Below are 25816 nucleotides of genomic sequence, written 5' to 3' on the forward strand. Positions count from 1 at the left end.
TGACCTAGGAGAGGGTCTGCCTTATCCAACGACTGTTTGCTGACGGTCGATTTTTTTCCACCAGCCCTAACTTTTGTTAAGTCACGTTGCTTCGGTAAGGGCAAATCTATGCTTAAACCCTAGTCAATCGATTTGCACGGTCCGTTACAAACCGCATCATGTTCAAAGCGGGGTTCATTTTCATATGTTTAGTTGGTTTCATCAATATTAACCTCTTGCACCGTGTCAAAATACTATGTACACCATTTGATCCCGCTGAGCTAAGATGTGCTATGTAAACACTAATGTAACAGTGGATGTTGACCCAAGGTGAGCCCAGGATTCTCTGGCAGATGGAGTAGTACGGCTATAATAATAATAATAACACGGACACATTTCTATCCCAGAGATACCGCTTCCTGAAATGTGCCCCTGTAAGCAATTTTATGTCAAATGTTTGTTTGAGTGGTATCTAATTAAATATAATTGTAGTAACTATATTATTGTAGTAGTAACGAGGGGGGTTGGGGGGTCAACAGTCGGTTCTGATTGTTGTGGAGTATGGGGGGTCTTAAGACACACTATGTTGCCCCCCCCCCCCCCCAGAGTGGGAAGGGCAACAATTCTTTCAAACTCACGTAGTGTGGTCAACATCACAAACATTGTATTTTACATTGTACTCGTATTCATTTAATAATATATTATTATTGTATCCATTTTTGCCTAAGTAAATAGACATTGGAAATATTGGGGGGGCCTATCCAATCAAGCCAGTGGTTATGAACACTTGGTTTTAACTGCGTAGGCGTCAATAGCTCTCTGACCCCCAACGACTGCAGGACGTTCCCATCTGATCTCCACACCATCATTCTGAGCACCCTTGAACAAACAACGTGGAATGGAATTTCCTCCTGCTGTTTTATGAGCCTGCTCAAACTTTTACCACAAATCACTCTTTTTGGGAGTTCTGGTGAAATGAAATGAAGCCCATAGGATTTGAACCCGTTGTACAGGGTACTCCCCCCCCTGCCTCCCTACAGTAAATGTCACACCTTCTCAAAGTGTGCTTGGGTCAGCATGTTCCATGTGTGTTATACATTAATATGAATGGGTTTACTTCCCTAAAGGGGAACCGTCATGTTAGGCTTTTTCTAATGTAACAGAGTACTGATTCATACGTGTGCTCGCAGTCTGCAAGATCAACTCTGTTTCTGTGAAAAAGTCAGACCATTGGATTCATTGGTCAGGGATTTGCATTCTCCATTGGTCCAAAAAGGACAAATGACGTCTGGGGTCAAATTGTCTAGTGAGGAACTTTTAAACAGAGTTGATTTTCCACAAAACGTGTATGAAGACGTACTCTCTTGTATTAGAAAATGGTCAATGATGACGGCTGCCCTTTCAATCTGAAAGAAAAGAGGTCACACAAAGGAGGGTAACAACTTGTACTGTGCTGGAATAGGCGCATGTGGCTACTCAGCAGTTCTAAATACATGGACATAAAATAAACAGTGTTTAGGGTTTAATCAGCCTTTCCTCCAGAAATGAGGCCCCAAATCATCTTCAATATTGGTGCTGTCTGACTGCATACTTCACGCTTGATTGTCTTCCCCATAAAGATTCATCGCCCGTCAAACAGCCACATCTGCATTCAACATCTGACAATAAGATACCCGTTTTATAGGGACTTTTATTGAACATGGGCAATTACACATCAACATACAATAAACTGCTGACCATCATGGAGGAATCGAAAGTGGTACGGTTTAGATTAAGGCAAGCTACCTCTGTTAAAGGCCATTTTCAGTCCAGAGTGAAATAGTTACATGTAAATATATTTAAGTTGTAAAGTTACAGAATTGAATACCATCACGAAATAGGAACCACCATTACATTTGTGTTAGGGTGTGGTTAAAGCTAATTTCAAATGTTCACTGAGGCAGAATCACATAAAAAAAACCTTACCTGCACCCAAATATCTTCGGCCTTTCTTTCCATTTTTCTTGCCTATGATATTGCTGAAAAATACTTTGAGAGGAAACTTTTAACTCAACCCTAAACTATTTGAAACATCTTGTTTACGTTTCTGCACAAACCTTGGCGTGTCATCACCACGCCGGGACCCCTTTAAAAATCAAATAGGAAAACAGCTTGATGAAACCTTCCTCCCAGGTTGTCCAGGGTTCCTCTATCAGACAAGGGCCTCATCTGGAGCACATCTGGACCTCGTTGGGCCTCTGGCCAGCAGAGGAGGCATGCATGAAGCAGCCATGACCCAGAGAGCACAGGAGAGCAAGGGGGAGGAAATGAAGGAGACAAAGGTTTGCCACCTGAGTGGGGGATTGTCCTGAGGCAAGCTGGCCAGATAAGGGCCGGAAACTACAGATTCCTGGCTGAAACCAGAGAGGACGCCCCAAATCCAAATCCTGATATCCTTGAGCAGAGTCATAATCAAAGAGGGACACATAGTAATGCAGACAGAGCAGGCCCATGGTGTGATGTGGTTGGATGAAAGTGGCGTGGTCCTCATTGGGTTAACCAGAAAAAACATCCAGCGAGGAACTAAGACTTCTGATTCAAAGCCTCATCCACAGCCTCCCACAATCTGACATCAATGTGTTTTCCTGTTGAGGAATTCCACAGCCTCTTCCAGTTAGTTTCAGGTCACCCTATACCGCCCATATTACAACGTGGAATTCGTTGTACGCTTCAGGGATAAGTAAAAGCTTTGCGGGATGGAACGAAGAGAATCAGGATTATTTCGCAGACCATAAAGGACATTTAGGACAGCTATTGTGTTCCTTTATGTTGGATATGTCTGTTGGTATGGGGTATCCAATGACCTCCTCATCATAAAACTGCAAAACTGAGAACCCGTCGGAGGAGGACCGTCCATCATTTTACGGCAATAAAAAAAGTGAAGATAGGCTTTATTGCACTGGACTGTCATGAAAATAACTGCAAGGGCTTTGACTTTGGCCTTAACGGTTCATAAATACAGAAATCGCTGGACATTAAGATCCCCACCAGACACTCAAAAAGGAAAGCAAAGGAAAGTTTGAGGAGAAAGGAAAACAAAAACGCAGTTTTCTTTCTTGCAGTTATTTTCACAAAATCTTCCGGGTGGTACTTTTCTTTATGCCACTTGGCCGAGGCCAAGTTGTTGCCGTGTTGCCCGCTGACGGCGTATTTGACACAAGTCTTGTTCCAGCTTCCTCTCAGTCATAACAGACCCCAGGGCACTGAGAGAGGCAGCCATACATCTTAAAGGTTAGTCTGGCTAATGAAGCCAACCTTGTCAAAGCACCAACCCCCCCTTGGGTTTTTGTTGCACAGTAATCCACATGCCACTCTTTGAGAGGGTTCTCCTGCTTGTTACCCCAAGATTCCCTGCAGGCAGCGCCTCGGACAGACCCAGAGTAGGACCCAAGCTAATGAGAAATGAGCCAGTACAGTAATAACACACCTGGGGAACCACGCTGGACGGCCGAGCTAGAGAGCGTGGAGTGGGGGGAGGGTTTCACTGGGGGCTTCTACCAAGAAGGACAATCAATTGCATTAGAAGTTCCTGTTTATGTTAAAAAAGCAGTTAGAAATAACACAGAAGAAGAAGAAGATTTGCGAGATTTATGTTAGAGTAAGCTCAATAGCAGAGAGGGCCGGTCATTTATTTGGCAAAACCATATGGTGACCCCGGTCAAATGGATTCATGAGCTATTGTACAAGGAAAGCCCTTACAGTGACGCCATTCAAACTTATTTTAGTGGGTTTACCAATCAGAAATTTGGTGGAAAAGGAACAACAACAAAAAGTTGTGTTTGAAACGTATTAAAAACAGAATAATGTTGTGTTTTGCAAATCAGTTTCCCACCGGCTTCCATTGAAGCATGTTGAGGAGAAATCGCGGCACCCTGATTGATTCAGATTCACTCAGTCGTGAAGTGAACCCAAACCAAGGCCAGTGTGACTCCAGTTCAAGCGAAACAATGTTTTATTAAAACAAACGAAACAAAAACACGGCTATTCCTCAGTCTTCCTGACAAGGAGGCAAGTGATAGAATGTGCTGGAAAGTAACAGCTGGCCTACATTACCCCTCCGTGGCAGTGCTCAGGTTCCCCTGTGGTTGTATTCATGACCGGTGTCTCTCACCGCACGCTTTCATCTTCCTCTATTCCAGCCAGGTCAGAGGAGAGAGCGAGGGAGAGGGAGAGAGAGAGAGAGAGAGAGGCATGGAGAAAGAGAGAGAGAGAGACACACACACACAGAGTGAGTGAGAGAGAGCGAGAACGAGATGCATTTTGGTCCTGAAACATGTCTGTTATAAGCTCACAGAAATGGTCAAAGTCTTTGGTTACACGTTACAATAAGGGTACATTTATTTACTATTAATTAACTATTCATTAACATTAGTAAATTCAGCAGATAGCATTAACTAATAGTTGATTAACAGTGAACTTATGGTCTAGTTATCATTTACTAATGGTGTTCATGTTGACTGATGGTGTTCATGTTAACTAAGGTTATGGTGTTGATGTTAAGTAAGGTATTAATGTATACATTATTAAATAGGGTCAGGCCATATCTCAACCCTAACCCTGCACCTAATTGAATGCTGTAGCATAATGCTTAATACTGCATTAACTAATGTTAATTAATGCTTACTTAATGTACTCTTATTGTTTACTCGTTGTTGTGATAACAAACTATTTTTATAGCAGATGCCAGCTATGTTATTTGCTGTGACATATTGATTATTCGTTATGAATTATGAAAGAAGAGTTAATGGGTGAGAGGATTAGAACTGATTGGTCAGAGAGAAATCTTGCCCAAACATGGTACTATATTGAACTGGAATTTTGATCATGATTATTATTAGTTGTAATAATAAGCTAGAAATGAAAGGGATATAACTCGGGTGGTTGGCATGAGTTAAACCAGTCTGGTTATTCAAAAGTACTGTGACTACAAAGTATGCCTATTTTTGAGCTGACATTAGAATGATATTGCCCATGAAAGTAATTGATTGCAGGATAACAAAAGCCTCGGTATATCCCCCCAAAAAGAATATCTCATATTACCAAATGTATAAACAGCTATGACGGCACTAAGGGATGAAATAGGGTTGAGCGTTTCTCTTACACTATGACGTGATTAGTCCGCCACTATTTGGTCAATGATCGTACACCCTTATGGCACACAGAACAGATCAACTTGGCTTTGGATAATGTCGCAATTCCAGAACAATTCTTGTGTTTGATTTCCCCAGACACAAAATAAGCTCAATGTGTCCGTTGAGGTACAGGTCGAGGTACCGACCTGCAGCGGTTCAGTGTTCACATCTGCTTCCAGTGCGCTAGCTAGCGGAGAGAGGAGCTCTCGGCTCTGCAAGCACAGCTGGCCGGCCACGGATACACCCAGCGCTCCACATCCACACAGCTTCTGACTTAGAGGCCATAAAACCAGACAGGTGTCCCAGTGTTTGCACATGTTTACACAGCACGCGATATATGACTTATGTCTGTGAAAGTGTACCCTGTGTGCGCGCGTGTGCATGGGTTTGTGTGTGTGTGTGTGTGTGTGTGTGTGTGTGTGTGTGTGTGCGTGTGTGCGTGTGTGTGTGTGTGTGTGTGTGAACATGCGACACTGGGGGCCATATATATGGCATTGCATCACATATTAGTCTTCACAGGGCCCTGCTCCGATCCATTTCTAACGGTTTGATTAGACATTCTGTGATTTAAGTGCCTCCATTCGGTGCAACTCACCATCCTGAATCCCCTCCCTTCCTCCCCACTGGCAGATTGCTTTTACTAAGATGAAAGTTTAAAGTTTAAACGCTCTTACAAGGTCTCCATCTGCTTAGTGTGAGGGTGGTTGAGAGAGTGTGTGTGTGTGTGTGTGTGTGTGTGTGTGTGTGTGTGTGTGTGTGTGTGTGTGTGTGTGTGTGTGTGTGTGTGTGTGTGTGTGTGTGTGTGTGTGTGTGTGTGTGTGTGAAAGAGTGCGAGAAAGAGAGAGGGGGGGGGGGAGTGGCAACGTTTTTTGAAATGGAAACTAATCCGCCGTGAAATAGGTCTTAGGCCGAGGTCTAGCGAGCCTGTCCTAAAGACAACAAAACATGTCCTGTGCTGCAGATAAGGATCTGGTGTCACCGTGTTCCTGTTTAACAAAGTGACTGTTGACAGCCCACTCCATTTATTTCCCTTTCGTTATTGTTTTTACTGTGACGTCAAATGAAAACACGTTCAACAAGGTGGAGTCAAGAGATCAACGGTCATTTATAATGCCGAGACTTGACTGGCACTCCACTGACCAGATGAGTGGGGGGGGGGGGGGGGGGGGGTGGAGACATAAACAGCAACACATAATCCTAGAGGGGTGGGATGTGATGAGAGGATGGACATTGCTGGTTGTCAACCCCCGCCATGGTGAACTCATCACACTGAACATGGCCATTACAATAAACAAAACAGAAGACTTGTACCTGAAGATCTCTTCTCTCTCTCTCTCTCTCTCTTGCTCTCTCTCTCTCTCTTTCTTTCTCTTTGCATCTTTCTCTCGTTCTCTCTCTCTCTCTCTTTCTCTCTTTCTTTCTCTTTGCATCTTTCTCTCGTTCTCTCTCTCTCTTTCTCCCACTCTCACTCTCTGTCTGTCTTTCTCTCTCTCTTGCTCAGCCTCTAGCTGTCTCCTGCCCTTGCTCTCTGCGTCTGCGTCTCTCTCGCCCGCTCTCCCAAAATCTCTCTCTCTCTCTCTCTCTCTCTCTCTCTCTCTCTCTCTCTCTCTCTCTCTCTCTCTCTCTCTCTCTCTCTCTCTCTCTCTCTCTCTCCCTCCCTACTGCTTCCTCTCAGCCTTCTGAGAACTGTGTCGTTGCTCTCATTATTTCCACACCTCTGCGGAGATAAAAAGAGATGTCCCTCGATGTTGACACCCAATCCTAAGCGGCTTCTGAAGTGACTCTTCACGGACCTTAAGGCAGCTGTGGGGGTCACATGAGCAATTGTCCAAATTGACCTTGACCTATTCAGAACCTATTCAGACTCAAGCTGTATTATCATTGGAAGCTCAACTAAAGGGACTTTCCAATCAGAGACACAGATCTTTCAGGGGAGAATGGTGGAGATTATCACTCTGAATATATGGCCATGCTTTTTAGGCATCCACACTGTAAGCAAGGATTTCTATTCATTTTGTATCCTAGTTACTGATTCCAGACAAATGAAGTAGACCGCATTGATAAGTTAAGGATCTTAATTTATACATATTTATAAATAGTCATGCCTTGTTTATCTGGATTGGGTCCAGGGTGAGGCCATGGATTCCCAATGATCTCCACCTGAATGGGGTCCATGCAGACCCTCTGTCTCTAACAAGGCCCAGTCAAGCCCATGCATGATAAGGATGTTCACCAAGGTATGCCATATCTTTTACATCTCTCTGTGATGATAAATTCACGGCTATCCACAAAACGCTCTCAGAAGCTCGCGTCTCTTCAGGCTTTCTGTCATAAGAGACGTAGAATAAACACATCCAACTCGGTTTTGATGAATTATTAATGCAAGTCGCACAAAGTATAATTCATAGGAGGCTCGAACTTGAGTAGAATCTACCCGTGCAACATGCGGAATCCAATATGTTAGGATTCTGGTTAACAACGTTCCATTATCTGCTTGCGGTTAAAGAAGTAATCAAAGAGACTCTGTTACACAACCGTGGCGTTTTGGTTGTGAGAATCTATTGTACTCAAAAACAGTATTGGGGGGGGGAGTAGACGGACAGCTGTCACATATCAACTCCCTGTCACCCTTGTGTGAGCCCCCCCTCGTCTCGGCCGCTCAGAAGAGAGCTCCTGTTTACATCTGTGGGCAACCCCCCCCCCCCACCCACCCCCACCCCCCCTGGGGCCCCAGGAGAGCGGCCAGGCTGTCTACCGGAACCCTCATTAGTAAAGGAACCATGGCAGGCCTCTCGGAGCCCGTGGGGGGGTTCCGTCAGGTGGCGATAGAGGGCCGAAAGGGCTCCAGGCTCTTCTGCTGGAGTGCGGGTGGGGTTGTGTGTGTGTGTGAGGGGGAGGTGGGGGGTGTGGGGTGGAGGGTGGGGGGGGGGGGGGGGGGGGTGACAGGGTTGACGGAGCAGAGGGCATGCTGGGCGCTCCGGAGAACCGCTCTCTAGCGGCTCTTTAAGCTCCGATCAGGTGTCAACGCTGCATGCCAGAATTTATTTAGCATTGGGCAACAAGTTGTGAGGAAACTCGACCCTACTCTTCAGAAAAAAACAGAGACGGCCTTTGCCACTCCGCCGGAACATCAAGCCACGGTCCCGTCGGTGCCAGGGGTGGGGAGGGGGGACGGGGGACGGGTGATGGTTGGGAGGCGTTCCCCCCCCGCCGCCCCCCCCCCCCCCCCCCCGCCAGAAGCCCCCCAGCCTCCCCTCTCACCTCCCGGTGCCAAGCCCGTCCAGAGGCAGCTCTCGGGTTTCACAGACGCGGCCGCCGGGGCAAAAGCCAGCGGATGACACCACCATCGGCAGCGTGTGAAGCAGCAGGATGAAGGAGGGGAGATCGCCTGTCCAGAGCCCATCCCTGGTGCTCGGGGTACGGAGGGAATGCCTCGGAGCAGAGGAGATGGACGGCTTCGACCGTAACGCGATCCACCGGGGCATAAACGCCGCCGCCGCCGCCGCCGCCCCGTGCACAGCGGCGGTAACGTCTGGTCTGTGCGGGGCCGTCTGGAGCACCGATCCCAAACCCAACGCGGGCCCCTCCGCCATTCATCCGACTGACCGCTGCCCACCTCCTGCCCGGAGAGGACGGCCCCCGTTAGCACGCTGTCATTGAACCCGCTTCCCCCCGCACTGCTTCAGATTTCACCATATGGGCAGATGCTTACGATGAAAACACACTTGGCATTTAATGCTGCATATTATCACACGTCACCCACCGTGAACGATACTTTAATGCAGGCTCATTATCAACTCCTGATACGTAGCGAGCGCCACACAGATGGCATCCTTCAGATGGGGATCAGCCTCTCCACGGAGGACAGTCTTTTTACACATGGCCGTTAATACACAGAAATGGGTTAACGTTTCAGAGCATATCGGCACAGAGCACATCAATCACCATTTCAACGAACGAGGTGGTGTTAAAGGGATCATCCGAGAGAGAAAGAGAGAGAGAGAGAGAGGGAAAGAGAGACAAATCTGTTTTTTTATTGTTATTGCCATGTTCTGTATGAGGATCTGACCATGAAGCTGGTTCCACATCATGCCTTTGCCTGTGAGGACGCCCGTGCGGTTCTGGAGCATCGCTCAGCCTTGTCCTGCCTCATCCTTGAGGCTGGTGAGGTTATGAAGAGACGCCAGGAGTCCTGGGAGTTCCTGTGCTGCATGTATGTGAAGTCACTCTGGTATCCCACGGCTCCCCCCCCCCTCCCCAGCCAAGCATGCAGTGATCACAGGAGAGGGATGATCTCTTGAAGAAAGTGTAGGATTAGACTCATCTGTTTTGACAAATGACCCTGGGCTGCAATTGCGGTAGGAAGTCTTTGGATTTAGAGCTTTGTTGTGGTTTGGGGTACATAATCCTAATAGTTTGGCCAATCAATAGCAACCCTGTTTTTATTAAGGCGGTTTTATTAATATCAGCTTTGAATGCTATGAGTGTGTGTGTGTGTGTGTGTGTTTTTAAACTCTTTACACACACTATATAGCATTGGTTTGGCTTGTACTTCCTTGTAGACACTCTTGATATGTATGACTTCATTTCGGACAAACGTCGTGGTCAAAGTGCTCTTCAAAGAGAGCTGAGGTGATCTTTGCTTAGAGATGTAAATCTGATGTAATACACATTGTGTTGGACCTCATATACTCAGTGAACTATTACTTTAATTCGTTTCACCTCATTCTTAAAATATTTCTATATTATTTCTTTGGGAAGCACTGCACATTTTGTTGGTATTTTTTTGTTCCACGTGTTTGGTAGTTTTTGTATGCTTTTGACAAAAAATTATTTTATGAATATACAGATGTTTCCATGGTAGGACTAGCAAATGACTAGCAAATGAAACACCCAGCTCCATGTAGTCTTGAAGGTCCCTAAAAGACAATACTTTCAGATTTACCTCTAATAAAGGGGAGATTTGTCCTTCCATGTTCCATGTTATTCTTATTTTACAACTGTTTCATGTTAGTATGCTTTTTGCAGGTTATTTGTATCGGGATATCACTATGCTACAGATCGAAAATGTTGAAATTGTTAAGAAAATAAAAACCCACCTCAAGGAAACATTCAACAAGAAAACAGCGATTAGGCTTAATGACAGTATTTCAAATTCCTTTATTTCAGCAATGAGGGTCTTGGCTGCTGTAGCAACAACATCATACTCTGAGAGATCTATAAAAAGACAGACATGCTTTCCTGGAAACTGAAATGAACTAACTAGTTGTTTTTGCCTTCCAACACGATAGAAAATGACAAGTACTGCTTTGGCATGCAAAGCAACGGGAGTGCGGTTTTAATGTCGTAACCCAGGCGAGAGGTGCAGACTGCTGCATCCAAGACGGGTCACGCATGTCTGATGCTAAACGATAACCCGTAGCCATAGCGTGCCATCTGTCCCCTTTCTGGACGCCGCTAAGGACTCTTAGTGCTGGACTCCCGAGACAAAGATAACACAGTAAGAGGTAATCAAAACAAAAGGAGTTCAGATGCAGAGCCCACATTCAGACAGATCTTCACCCACACGGAGGCCGATAAGGTCAGCCCCTCATGTCCCCGAGAAGCGACACCCACAGAAGGGACTGTCTGGAGGGGGAGACTTCTGCTGCACCTGCCTGGCTATAGAGCCTGGAACCATGGGCATGGGAACAGCAGGTTCAGAGCATAGCGTCAAGCTACGAGACATGCAGGTTCCTCAAATCGAGGTTAGCATCATACAATTTCCTTAACTTATTTTATATCCACTTATATCCACTTATTTTCCCAAATTCAAGTGAAACGCCTTAAGGTGAACCCCTCGGAAATGTTCTGCTCTCAATCCAAGCCAGGCGATCCCCCCCCCCGACAACACCGCCGGTATCCGAATGACCCTCGCGTGAAAGGGAACCCGGACTCCCGAAACGTTATCCGGGAGATCCAACTACAAATACCCCCATACCCTCGGCGCAGCAACAAAGAGATGCGGGGCTGATAGGCGCTGTGCCGTGCTATGTGAGAGTGAGAGGGCCGGGGAGCGCTGCAAGACACCCTGAATATGGCTGAACCATGTTTGGGGAGGGGAGAGGCTCTTGTTTGAAGTGTGAGATAACAAAAGCAGATGAGAGCACGGAGAACGAGTCAAACGTCTGGCCGGGGAATGGTCCCCCAACACCCTGGCACCGTGGTCGCGTGCAAAGGCTGGACGGAAAACAACCCTGTGGATCCTGATCGTGACCTCGAGCCTTTTGAGTGGAACACGTGTAGTCGGAGGAAGAGGAAGAAGAAAAAACAAATACACATTAAATTAAAGATATAAAAAACAATTAATGCCAGATATTTTTAAAACTGGGAAGGGTTTTCTATTAAATAAGAGAGAAGCATTGGAGCTCACACCCATGTATCTCACACATTTACTGATTTACCATCTGTAGAATGTCTTCCCATTTTCTTATTTTCCGTAAACAACCTGTGTTTAATTATGAGTGAAGAATGGCGTCATGCATTTCAAATAGACACTTATTCATACTTTATTTTTTTTACACCTTTTGGCTGTTTTCATAAGAAACAGAACATGGCGGGGTGGCATTCTTCGGGGAGATATACGGAGGCACCCTGCAAATTCCTTGTGTGCCGTTTCCCTTAAACAAAACACATTACCACTTCCAACGCGCATACGTCTCAAATGTCAAGCCAAGTGGATGTGCCCCAAGTGACATTATAGGATTCTATAATGTTAGCCGACTCCCCAGACAGCCATTAAGTCTGCACAACAGTTGCCTAAGACAGGGGGAAAATAAGTACTTTGGGGGGAAATAGGGTGGTTGAAAATGTGGATGTATAAATAAATAAATATGTAGGCCTATATATATATACTCTATCCCAGTGCCCTCGAATGGCCTGGAGCCTGAGTTGGTGCAAGATGCAGCGAATACGAAGATAAAGATGTCTGGGGTCGTGGGAAGTCTCCTTCATCAGACCCGGCTGTGTGTACCTTGGCGGTTATATAGAGCAGATGCACACAGAGACATTTCAAAGCGGCACAGAGCCGTGGCTCCGAGCTGAAAGATGCTTGTTTTTTGGCTTTATTCACAGCACTTGAAACGCTGTTCAACGTTGTGCGAGACAAGACGGGGTTTATAGAGGAGGAGCGGCGCTGTTTGATGTCTCTGCTTTTTATTCCTGACGGGCTGGAACTTTTTTCCCCAAGAAAAAAAAGTTTAAAGTTTAGAAGTTTTTTTTGTCTTGATAGGTAATAGTTGAGAAATAATTCAATTTTGTCAAAAAGCATACGAAAACTGTGAAACACGTTTTACAAAAATATACCCCACAAATGTGAAACTGCAACACTTGTCTGATAAGTAATGGTTGCATAACAATCGATTTTTGTCAAAAGCATACAGAAACTACAAAACACGTGTTATGGGTATATGCCAACAAAATATGCAAAGATAAATATTTTAAATAAACAAGAATATAACTATTTTAAGAATGGGGTGAAACGAATAAAAGTAATAGTTCACTGAGTATATGAAGTCCAACACAATGTTTTCTCTGTGGTGGTTTAACTACTGTTGGTTTGGGCCCTGGGCTGTCCTGGTGTTATTTTAAACTATTGTACACCAGCTTTACACATGTAAACAATTGTAGCTGTGGGTCAACCTTATCCTGGTTTTGCAGACACAGAGACAGTATATGGCTGTAAAATGGCTCCAAGACCAATTTAACATCTCTGGCCAACAATCAGAGTTGAATTTATTGTCAAACCGATTGTTCCTGCTCCTCAATGATGTATTACATCAAAATCTGGTGTCCAACTGTTTTTCAACATGATTTTCTCTGTGCTACTCTGAAACATGGGTTTATAATCAACTCTGCCTATCTGAGTGGGTGTGGGCGTGGGTGTGCATCCATGAATTTGAGTATTTAATTAATGTGGGTGTGTGTGTGTGCTGAGTGTGTGTGTGTATGCAGGCATGTTTGTGTCTGCATGTGTGAGTGTGCTTGCATATGTGTGTGTGTGTGTGTGTGTGTGTGTGTGTGTGTGTGTGTGTGTGTGTGTGTGTGTGTGTGTGTGTGTGTGTGTGTGTGTGTGATCATGTGTATGTGCGTGGTGTGTGTGTGTGTGTGTGTGTGTGTGATCATGTGTATGTGCGTGGTGTGTGTGTGTGTGTGTGTGTGTGTGTGTGTGTGTGGTTGTCTACATAAGTGTGTGTGTGCCAGTGTGCCAGTACATACGTGTGCATGTATGTGTGTGTGTGTGTGTGTGTGTGTGTGTGTGTGTGTGTGTGTGTGTGTGTGTGTGTGTGTGTGTGTGTGTGTGTGTGTGTGTGTGTGTGTCAGTACATACCTGTGCGTGTGTGTGAGTGTGTGTGTGAGTGTGTGTGTGTGTGTGTGTGTGTCTTGGCGCGCACTGTGTCTGTCTCCTGGCACATTCCCCGGCTCTGCCTGTGCTGTGCTGTGGTCCCTGCACGCCTGGCACTCACAACTATCTGTCTGCTATGGCTGCGGCACGGGCTGTTGTTCCTCCGCGGGCTCACGCTCTGGAGATAAGGGCGGGGGGGACGATGGAGATAACGCACAAAGGGGCCAGACCCCGCTCCTCTAAGCCCCCCGGAGAGCCCGCCCCGCGCGCTGATAGCCTCATTCCAGCCCTGATGGACTGACTCTGACACGGCGTAATTACCCCCGGAGCAGAGATAAGCACAATCTGTATCACCGACCAATTAGCAGACACACGGAACGCGAGGGGTCCCCCCCCCGGGAGGGGCCGGGGGCCAGGGGGGCCCGCAGCGGAGATACGGGGAGACACGAACAGACAATGTGTTTGGATGCTGTGACAAAGTCGGGACTCTCTTATCGGTGACTCAGCATCTTCTTAACTTTTGTTGATTATAGATGCGGCGATTACATGACGGGAATCATGCATGCGATGCCAAATCCACATGTTGGGTCCGATTTGATCTGTTGGACAATACAAGTCCGGTGAAACAACTCTTTTCATCAGGAAGAGTCTGTTGCGGGCCTTTTTTTGATAATTCTATTGAGTTATCTTTGGTACGCTTGGTGACCATTAGGCAACCAGGCAACCATTCAAAGCATGTCTTGTTTTGTCTGACCAATTCATTTCAGAAATCAAGTCATAAACTGCGTTGCTATCACCCATAATATACTCAACAGTTTTAATTAGAATTAAGTCTGTGATGAGTCCACCCACGTCATTCTCATTATTATTATGTTATTATGCATCTAATTCATGTTACTAGACTATAATGTCAAATGCTTGTACTTTGAGCTAACGAACCGTAACAATCCCCGACTCCTACTAAGCGATTCTTCGAAGGTTGGCCCCAGCAGCCATCCTCAGGCTCAGGACCAAGGGCCCTTCACACACATAACCCAATAAGCCTGTTTACAGTGCTGGATCAAAGGTCAGCCGTTTTAACAGACTCAGACTGCGGCGAGTGTGCTGCTGCTGCTGCTGCTGCTGCTGCTCGGGGAGCTGGAGATAAGCCTGGATGTGTGCATCAACATACTTCTACTCTGCCCCGAAAGGTCACTGGTGAGCAACAACATGACATTTTCCTTTTATTTGTGCCTTTTTATCGCCGCCTCCCTTCTTTATACAGAGCAGAGTCGAACGTGGCTCCGCTTTCGAGGGGTTTGCTGAGGATGTTGGACTTAGTGTTTGACATTTTGACGACGCGTGCCCTTGATGTGAAATTGCACGATCATTACAGTTCCTCCACCCACGTAGGCTGTCTCAAGACAGCCTAAAAAAAAAAGTACATCTTACAAAATCATCTTACCATACTTACTAAACATAAATGGTGATGCTCCTCTAGTGCATTGAGGTATAATGTAACAAACAACACATTGTTATACTTCTGGTTATTCCCGCCCATGGTAGACCTGTAGTCTGTGAAGGTACGTTGCTTTGAACCGGGCTGAGACAACAGAACCCCAAGCTGACCCAGGACCCGAGGATGAGCACGTCTGCTGAATGTCCATTTCCCTGCTTATCCTCCTAAGGCCCTGTGATATTATTGTAGTTAAGGGATCTTGAATCTTGAGTGCTAAGTCACCAAAATCACCCCTACCTTTGCTGAATGGGTTTAATATGTAGGGGGCACGGCACCCTGGCCTTTCGGCTAAGAAGCCCGTTCTTGTGATACGGCCTGCGGCTCCTCTGGCTCCACACAGCCTTTTACAACACAATAATTGACTAGTTAAGTGTCTCCATCGCCATCATCCATTGGCTTTATTGTTCTAATCTAATTGCCGTTATTACATTTTCCAAAGGAGAACACACAGACCAGCATAGCTGCAGTGCTGTTGGACTTTCTCCTTCATAGTGCAAACCTCTCCGTATGTGAAGGGGGGCAAAATCTAATTCTGTTATTTTATATTATAAACACACGCGCTGAGACGAATGGCTGTGTATGTATAAAGCACTCTTGTATGATGTCGGTTATGGATTTGCGAGCGGGGAGAGAGGGAGAGAGGGAGCTTATAGCTTCTGCCTGGCTTCATCTTATAGGCCTGAGCCAATGTGTCTGAGTAGAAAGTGGAGCGCCGTTCAAATCAAGGGCTTTACGTAAACACACTCAGAGAGAGAGGAAAACAATTGCAAACTCTGCGTGGCAGCGTGTCAAAGTTCAAGTAAGACGTGTTATTCATTTTGGAAGTGTACTCTTGGGGGGGGGGGGGAGGGGGGGGAGGAGGGAGGAGGGGGGGTTCCTAGGGGCCCGTTTGACCCAGACATGCGTTCTGTCTGGGTGGAGAGGGAGCATGGCGGGACATCCTCACTGATGTTCTGATGGCCGTGGTTCTGGAGACTGGTGCTGTGTCTTCACACAATGAGGCTGAATTATAATACTGGGGGGATCGGGGGGGGGGGGGGGGGGGATTCTGCGGAGACTGAATGTCATACAGTGCACGGGCTACAGTGAATACAGTTATGCAAAAACCCCACGATTTCATGTGGTTTTCGCATTCATCGGGCTAGTCCCATGGCTGTGCAGGGTGTTTGGTGTGTGATTGTGTGTGTGTGTGTGTGTGTGTGTGCGTATGTCCGTGCGTGCGTGCGTGCGTGCGTGCGTGCGTGCCGTGAGTGTGTGTGTGCGCGCGCACGCAATACAACCAATGCACCGCGCTCCCTTCGCCCCGCTGTGTACCTCCATAATATAATAACACACACGCACCTTATCTATCTCTCGTCTCATGTGCTGCTCTTGGCGTTTTTTTTTTTTAGATCAGGTAAACATGAGGTTTCTGTTCTCCATTTGACCCCTGACCTTTGGCTGGACCGCGGCCTGCACTGACGCGAGGGCGACAGCTGTGGCTGTTATTCTTTCTGCTCATGAAGCGACGGTGTGAATGGAGCGCCTCCCCCCCCCCCCCCCCCCCCCCCCTCGCCCTTTGAAGCGGGCGGGAGGGGGGGGGGGGGCGTGGGGGGGGGGTTGGGGGAGGCGTGAGCGGTGGCGGCCAGTATGCGAAGGACTCTGTAATTAGAGTGCTGGCCGAGGGGGGGGGGGGGGGGGCAGGGACGGCGGGGGGGTGCGGGGGGGGGGGGGGGGACGTCAGGGGAGCTGTAAACACTTCCGAAGAATATCCCCCCCCCCCCCCCCACCGTCCCTTGCTTTAGTGCCATGCCAAGGCATCGAATGTGTCACTGTAAACAGGGATTTGTCCCACGCATAGAATCTATACGACTACACCGGCCATGTGAGTAGATTGGCAATCCAGAACCGCAAAGCCGCGACAAAAAGCACTAAAAAACAATTTCCCTCTCTCGGCGGGTTGTGGTCGTTTTTTTTTTTTCATTCCGAGAGCAAGCCTCCTGGTGTCCCGCGGCGGAGGAAATGCGTGTTGACACATGGCAGGGCTCTGTGAAGACAGAGCCCCACCAAAAAACAGTGTGTTTTGTTGGCCCGTCGTGCAGGTGTAGAAGTGTGTGTGTGCGTGGGTGGCTGCTCCGTTGATTCGCACTGACTGCAGGTTGACAGTTGATGTGTTCTACCACACATGTAGGGGATTGGGGGAGCATTTGCACACCAGGGGTCACCCCCGCCCCCCCCACTCTCCCCCCGCCCCCCCCCACTCTCCCCCCGCCCCCCCGCCATGTGAAGCATCCCTTGGGCTGTCTCTCCTAGTAGGTCAGGCCGGGAGGAGGACTCGTTCAGACAGGGAGCGTTTCACACTAACAACCAAGCTAGCAGGAGTATGCAGCTATACTTGGACAATCTCTAACTGCCATGATTGTGTTCCCTGAGATACTGTGGTCACCTTTCTGTTACTGGCTGTAGTGTTTCATCAGAATCAGAAAGCATATTATCTTTACTTCACAACGTTGTTGCCCATTCGATTTGACACACAGGAATACAGGTATTCGTAATTTAAACAAAACGTTTTAATATCAAATGACCAATTAGTATGTTATTAATTAATGTCCATATTTTAGCTTTCATATTTAACTTTGCAAAAATAATCTTTGACACGAAGTGAACCAATATAAAGCTGTGTAGCAGATTGCCTATATACACTGAATCCTACCTGTCCCCCAAGCAGTTGACCCTTCTTAATATGAGACGATTTTTCACGATATTCACCTTGGACTGAGGTCAAAGGTCGTCCTCTCTGGTGATCGGTAGTATCGCCATGGTGACCGGCCTGCCTGCTGCAGGCCCTCCACCACCCTGGGGTTCGGTACTGGGCCCCGTTGGGTCCGAGAGGCCCCTGTGTAAAGAACAAGAGGACGGATATGAGAGCTCAGTAATCTCTACAGATTACAGACCACAGAGGAATGTCTGTGTACGGCGGTTCTCCTTATTATACTTGCTCTGCAAGGATGTAAGTATGTATAGATCGTGAAAAACGTAATGAAAGACAGATGAAACTGTTTCATAAAACCATTGAGTTCGGCGAATGCCTGCTCTGTTTTTAAGAGCGTTTCCTTTTTAAGCAGCCTGTATGCTTAAAAGCAACATTTGCTCATTATTGCAATTGCAGAGTCCTTTCTTCCTCATAAAACGCAATCTTTATGAATGCGGTTCTTGATGGGAATATATTTAGCGATATGAATATCAAAAAAACTGCAGCTCAAATATGTTGCTCTGGTATTGTTTTCTGCTACAGCTTATACACTTTTATCTTTTATGATTTTATGATTTATTATCTTTAATGAGTTTTTTTGTTTAAGAATCCAGGCAGATTTAGAGCGACCCGCTGACTTCAATTTAGTTTTATCTTTATCTAATTACAGTTGACTAATTAACTTCAATATACAGGCACGATTTTCAGTATAAGCAGTCACAATGTTGGCTGGATCGGGTTGGCATGACCATGTGTTATCAGTAGAGCTATTACCACTGCTCTATTTGCTCCTAAACAAGCAGGTCATTAGTCCGATCACATATGCATGGAAGCCTCAAACATATGGCCTCACCTTCTCAATTACTCTGAATGTGTGGAGATGGACCGGACCTGCTTCAAAGAGCTTTATGCAGAACCAATGCGTGCTATAGGCAAAGAGTCAGCTTTTACTGTGGCTTTTATTCTTTGACACTTGCTGCTGCCATTTACTCTCCAATATCCTCGGAAAAAAAAACTAAAAACGATTTGACCAAAAAAAAGGAATACCCTGTAATATGTCCAACAGCATAGTATAAGGAGGGAAATAAAATAACTACTGAGAGTCGAGGAACATAACCACAGCATTGTGCATTGTTTTAATTTGAACCTGACATCACTGCCAGGTTTAGTAGCGCCTGGTGTGGGGAACTCAAACAAGCCTTTAAAAAGTATGCACAGCGTGCCATGCTCTGTATTGAAACCTGATACACTTTATTGCTACATACCCCAAATTACACTTTCCCCCTTGTCGTGTCGACTCAGCGTTGTCTTCCACTGCACTCCAACCACCCGGTCGAAAAGTAGAGTGAAAAGCCAATGCTTTGATTTTGTAGATAACCGACTGAAGATGTTGTTTTTTGTTGTCTTGGTAACTAAATCTGTGTAGAACTTGATTTATGTGAACCCAATTATCTAATACAGTAATCAAATTTAGCATTTATCAACACTTGAGACATACTTAATCTACGTAGAAATGTAAACAAAAAGGTCAACTTTCAGTGGCTGCTTTGTGTTTATCACTTCCACCCAAATGGACGTCCTTAAGGGTGCTGGGGGCAGACAGTTTATTGAGCACAAATCTTAGAGGTGTCAGGTTAACTTTAGTCAGAAGTTCACTTTATATGCACACACATACACACCTGCTCACACACACATGTGCACACAAGGGCAAGCACATGCACACACACACACACACAATCACACACACATACACACGTGTGGGCCATAAAGAGGTTCCACTCCCACACAGAAGGTCACACACATTGTGATGTTTGGTTGCACGCTTAGTGAACCAGGGCTCTGTCACCCTGCACTGCATTAGGTCCTCCACCTTCCAGATGGCAGAGCACGGATGGTGCCTGTGTGGGCCATAGGTTTCCACAGAGGGTATAGGACCACATAGACTGGACTCACATCTGCAGGAAAACTTAGAAAATAACCTGAAAATAACATGTGAAATGCATCCTTATCAGCTCACACATTTCCAGGCATGGGGTGTATAATAAGTTGAATAATATACCCTAAAAAATACATTATATAGAACATACATTCATAATCATATGGTAGTTACATCAAACAAACATCTGGTAACACTTTACAATAAGGTACACAGAAACGTAGGTAGTTACTGAGGAACGAATGAGTAACGAATGAGGAACGAATGAGGAACGAATGAGTAACGAATGATGAACGACGAAGTGACAGTTACTCAGTAACTACTGAGGAGTTACTGGTAAACAGACCAGGGGATTACTGAGGAACGAATGAGTAACGAATGAGGAACGAATGAGTAACGAATGATGAACGACGAAGTGACAGTTACTCAGTAACTACTGAGGAGTTACTGGTAAACAGACCAGGGGACTACTGAGGAACGAATGAGTAACGAATGAGGAACGAATGAGTAACGAATGATGAACGACGAAGTGAGTTACTCAGTAACTACTGAGGAGTTACTGGTAAACAGACCAGGGGACTACTGTATTCGTTACTGAGTAACGAATGATGAACAACCAGGGGCCCTAAAGTGACAGTTACTCAGTAACTACTGAGGAGTTACTGGTAAACAGACTAGGGGATACTGTATTAATGAATCATTCTGTGAAATAGCAAACTGACCAATTGATTATGAAAGCAACTGAATTTTCCTGGGATTTCACAATTAGTAAATAAATGAACAACGCACAGACGGGATGATTGTCATATTTTAATAAAGATATTCACAATACATACATATTCACATTTAAGGTTTATTATGTGGCATTAGTAATGTTGAAGGCTTACAAGCAATTGTCCACCACTGCAGGGCACGCTTTAAACCTGCCTCCCTTGGTTTCAAGCGCTGTCGAGGGCTGGCTTGGGTCCCACACTGGATCGACTGGTAGAGCTGGATCTGACTGATGAGTTGTTACTCTTTCGCGATCCATTCGTTCCCCAGTAGTTAAGCTTTATGAATCATTCGTTTACCATTAGTGAAGTTTTTTGTGTACCTTCATGTAAAGTAATGCATCATACTGAGTTGTTACTCTTTCGCGAACCATTCGTTCACCAGTAGTTAAGCTTTATGAATCATTCGTTTACCATTAGTGAAGCTTTTTGTGTACCTTCATGTAAAGTAATGCATCATACTGAGTTGTTACTCTTTCGCGAACCATTCGTTCACCAGTAGTTAAGCTTTATGAATCATTCGTTTACCAGTAGTGAAGCTTTTTGTGTACCTTCATGTAAAGTAATGCATCATACTGAGTTGTTACTCTTTCGCGAACCATTCGTTCACCAGTAGTTAAGCTTTTTGAATCATTCGTTTACCATTAGTGAAGCTTTTTGTGTACCTTCATGTAAAGTAATGCATCATACTGAGTTGTTACTCTTTCGCGAACCATTCGTTCACCAGTAGTTAAGCTTTATGAATCATTCGTTTACCAGTAGTGAAGCTTTTTGTGTACCTTCATGTAAAGTAATGCATCATACTGAGTTGTTACTCTTTCGCGAACCATTCGTTCACCAGTAGTTAAGCTTTTTGAATCATTCGTTTACCATTAGTGAAGCTTTTTGTGTACCTTCATGTAAAGTAATGCATCATACTGAGTTGTTACTCTTTCGCGAACCATTCGTTCACCAGTAGTTAAGCTTTATGAACCATTCGTTTACCAGTAGTGAAGCTTTTTGTGTACCTTCATGTAAAGTAATGCATCATACTGAGTTGTTACTCTTTCGCGAACCATTCGTTCACCAGTAGTTAAGCTTTTTGAACCATTCGTTTACCAGTAGTGAAGCTTTTTGTGTACCTTCATGTAAAGTAATGCATCATACTGAGTTGTTACTCTTTCGCGAACCATTCGTTCACCAGTAGTTAAGCTTTTTGAACCATTCGTTTACCAGTAGCGAAGCACTTTCGGGTTAGTTATAAAACCCCAAACCACTGTTGATGACAATGAGGGATCTACAGACACTTTAGTTAAAAATGTATACAACATAGGGAAATATATATATATATATACTGCGCTCATGACACATAATAACATATAACATAATAACAGGATAATATAGAAAATATTAACAATTTAAAACACAAACAGAAACAAAAAAAGGCATTTTAAAATGGAACAAAAATAAAGGCTGCACTTTTAACAAGGCATTTCTGAAGAACACTGAAAAAATCTAACAAAGAAAAGAAGTTTCAACAAAACTCAATGAAATGTTATTGGTGTTCGTGGCCAATGTCATGCAGCAATCTGCCAAGGAAGAAGACCCATTTTCTCCTCCTCCAGGTAGCTCCAAATCTCCCCCTTCCATACTGTGATAAAGTAGTAGAAGACAGAAAAATAAACATTAGGACCGACAATTAATAAAAAATTCTAGAACATGTCAAAGTCAAAGATTATTTTGTTTGCACGGTTAAGAAATTATGCTGGTCCTCTGGCCAAAACGATGTGAATTTGATGAGTTTCAAAGTGTTTTTAAAGCCTAAGAAGGCATAAGTCATAACTGTGTGCATGACACAATAATAACATTCAATTACAACAATTACAATTACTCAATAACTGTGGTATAATGACCGTATACCACAGCCTGTCGTGATCTATTGCTTAATTATATTATTTAGATATAGAGCTCCGGGAGTGCTGCGATTCACTCTAGTCTGGACTGCAGGGAGTGAACGCTGATTGGCTGTTATGTTACGTCCCTCAGGGAGTGAACGCTGATTGGCTGATGATACCCCTTCAGAAACATTTATATAGAAATTAGAAGATAAAATGAACATACCGTGATATAATACGGCATTACCGTATATGCCTCAAATCATACCGTGATATAAATTGTAGTCCATACCGTACAGCCCTACTGCATACCTTACCTATAAATGTATTTCATCCAGCTGAATAGGGACAATTTGCTCCTCTCAAAAAGTGACCCGCACCTCACTGACTTCCTCGTCGTTTTCCCTCTATGTTTATTACGTCGGCACTGCCTACAGAAGACAACACATTTCTTCATGATAAATATTAATGTTACTGAACTTGAATTTATAACATGACATATCAGTAAACAAAGGAAGTCATCGATAAAAACCGTACAAAAAAAAGAATACTTACCACTGCAGTCCGTCAACGTTTGCGTTTTCCTTCATTTTCATGCTCTTTTTGCAGAGTTTGCATTTTATTTTGGCTTTAAGTAACTTCTTCTTTTGGAGCCATTTTATCAATTTTAATTTCTTTTTAAAAGTCTGTCTTCCCTCAATAAGACTAGTCTTGATAGTCTTGCACATGCGGACCCACAATGCAATTCGGGAACGTCCCTTGTAAAGTCGTCGACGGACGTGTACAGTGGGTAGGGGCACGTTATAATACGCAGATCGTTTTACCCCATGCGTCGGACACGCCCACTCTCTTCCGTCGACGGGCAAGGAGGTCGTGCAGAAGGACTTGACAATGGAGACTCAGCGAAAGAGTAAGAGAAAAAGGCAGCCCACGGAAGAGCTTCCACATGTAGAGACAGCCATGTTAGAATGTAAGTACATGCTTTAAAGTTATTTCATTATTAATTGAGAGTGTAATGATTCGGTCACATTGCTTAGCTTCCTAAAATGAGCTAATTTGACATCGTACCACGTCTGTTCTATCACGTATTTTTTGGCCTTGCTAGCTAACCTTGTCACTAACCAATGGATTGCTAGCTGGCTAGATAGCCGACGTTGCAAGCAAATTTTAATTATCTGTCAAACACAAAAGTTTAACTCTTAACTAGGTCAAAAGACCGACGGTTCAACCACTTATCTAATGTTAAATTAGGCGATATGCGATGAAAATGTGGTCCAAGCTTTGAAATTGGACTTGTAAAGTTATTCTGTTAGCGCCAGTTACCACGTCTTTGAATAGTTTTTGGAGTTGTTTTTAACTACTAAAAAACCCGAAGACTGCTACATTACACTGTTATAGTGCTATTACGGTAATACCTTTCTCCCTGTTTTTTTTCTTTTCATTTTAGTCCATAGTTACAGTATGTAATGTTAACAACTGAATCTCTCAAACATGTCTTCTACACAATGGACTGCATGTGGAACCATGACAAATGAGTTGATGATGATTTGTCCTAAATCAAAATGACATATGATCATACATATTATTATTACATATTATAACATTAAAGACAATGGATAATGTCATTGCCCAAAGTGAATAAAACCCTTATTTCTTAACTAACTGTATATATTTTTTTTTAAGGTATCCATACAATTTTCAAATGAACAAAAACGTCACTGTATGCATTCATCAATATCATTCATAAGGTTTTGAGCCCCTTACACCAACCATGCTTTCTGTGCTCCAAAATGTTACAGCGCCATCGAGTCAGCGGGAACAATCCGAACAGCGCAGTAGCCAAACTGCAGCAGAGGAAGCAGGTAATTAATTTTTATTTTAAATGTTAAGCATACTTAACATATATACTCAGATTCATGTGACTGTGAAATGTAGTTGTACACAGTATAATGATTAATAACTGATGAACATCACTATGAAAACACTATAATAGTGTTACTTTTAAACCTCTTTTCTACTTCCTGGTTTTATGATGTTAAAATAAGGGTGCTCACCTTAACTGGTTGAAGGCTAGTGTCTAGAGGGGATCCAAGACAAGAGGATGCTAGTAATATTTACTCCATTTGTACTTGAACATTGCAGTAACCAAGTATCTACCTTTACATGATATCGTAACCGGAAAGTGTGATGACATGTATGATGTATGTCATTGTATGATGACAATGACATAAATTAGATTGAGGTCAGTTAAGCCACTTTAAGTTAGTCTACTAAGTAGAAAATAAAAAAGTTTTTGGTTATGGTTATATTCATGGTGCTGGATTAATTGATCAATTCTTACCCATTTCTTTAACAAGCTAGGTGGTCAGCTGGTCCCAAGTCTGCTTATAATATCAAAGCCACGTCTGAACACGTCTGACTGTTCAAAGCAGCATAATGGATGAAGCTACAGCAGGAACATGGCTTTCAAATAACACTAAACTATATAATCCACTTATTCTACCACTTGTCTAAACTATACAGTACTCCCACTTTACTCTCTAGTTGTGCTCATTTGATTTATAATAACCTACTGTTAAAGAGTACAGATAATACTACTTGAATAGACAGTACACTCACAGTACTCTTGATACTACTGGAAATTACAATTGAATAATTAGTATTATTATACCTCTGTACATTCATTACTCTAGAATGTAATTTAGAACTAACTTGCCACTATATAACCCTAATACAAGAATAGTATTAATACTAGTAAACCCCTAACCAACTGCACTACCATCATCCTGACAAAATACTACTGTTAATACATGTTTATAATTTTCTTTGTTTCAGTCCTCACCCCAGAAGAGGCGATGGATCGCTACAGCCGTGTCAGATGAAGAGAGCTGGTTTTTGTTTTGTTTTTAGAGTGCCTTTTTTTGTTACATTTTAAAATGCCTTTTTTTGTTTCTGTTTGTGTTTTAAATTGTTAATATTTTCTATATTATCCTGTTATTATGTTATATGTTATTATGTGTCATGAGCGCAGTATATGTATATATATTTCCCTATGTTGTATACATTTTTAACTAAAGTGGCTGTAGATCCCTCATTGTCATCAACAGTGGTTTGGGGTTTTATAACTAACCCGAAAGTGCTTCGCTACTGGTAAACGAATGGTTCAAAAAGCTTAACTACTGGTGAACGAATGGTTCGCGAAAGAGTAACAACTCAGTATGATGCATTACTTTACATGAAGGTACACAAAAAGCTTCACTACTGGTAAACGAATGATTCATAAAGCTTAACTACTGGTGAACGAATGGTTCGCGAAAGAGTAACAACTCAGTATGATGCATTACTTTACATGAAGGTACACAAAAAGCTTCACTAATGGTAAACGAATGATTCAAAAAGCTTAACTACTGGTGAACGAATGGTTCGCGAAAGAGTAACAACTCAGTATGATGCATTACTTTACATGAAGGTACA

The 25816-nt window shown here is 44.1% G+C and overlaps 1 long non-coding RNA gene across 1 annotated transcript; it reads left to right on the forward strand.

Moving 5' to 3' along the window:
* The first annotated feature begins 23204 nt into the window (after nucleotides 1-23204).
* Nucleotides 23205-25304, forward strand: LOC311338434. The gene is made up of 3 exons (XR_014633157.1): nucleotides 23205-23312; nucleotides 24142-24204; nucleotides 25178-25304. It is a non-coding gene; the product is annotated as an uncharacterized lncRNA (long non-coding RNA).
* Nucleotides 25305-25816: the final 512 nt, after the last annotated feature.

Source organism: Micromesistius poutassou (genome assembly GCF_964030765.1).
Source record: "Micromesistius poutassou genome assembly, chromosome: 2".
NCBI classification, from domain to species: Eukaryota; Metazoa; Chordata; class Actinopteri; order Gadiformes; family Gadidae; genus Micromesistius; species Micromesistius poutassou.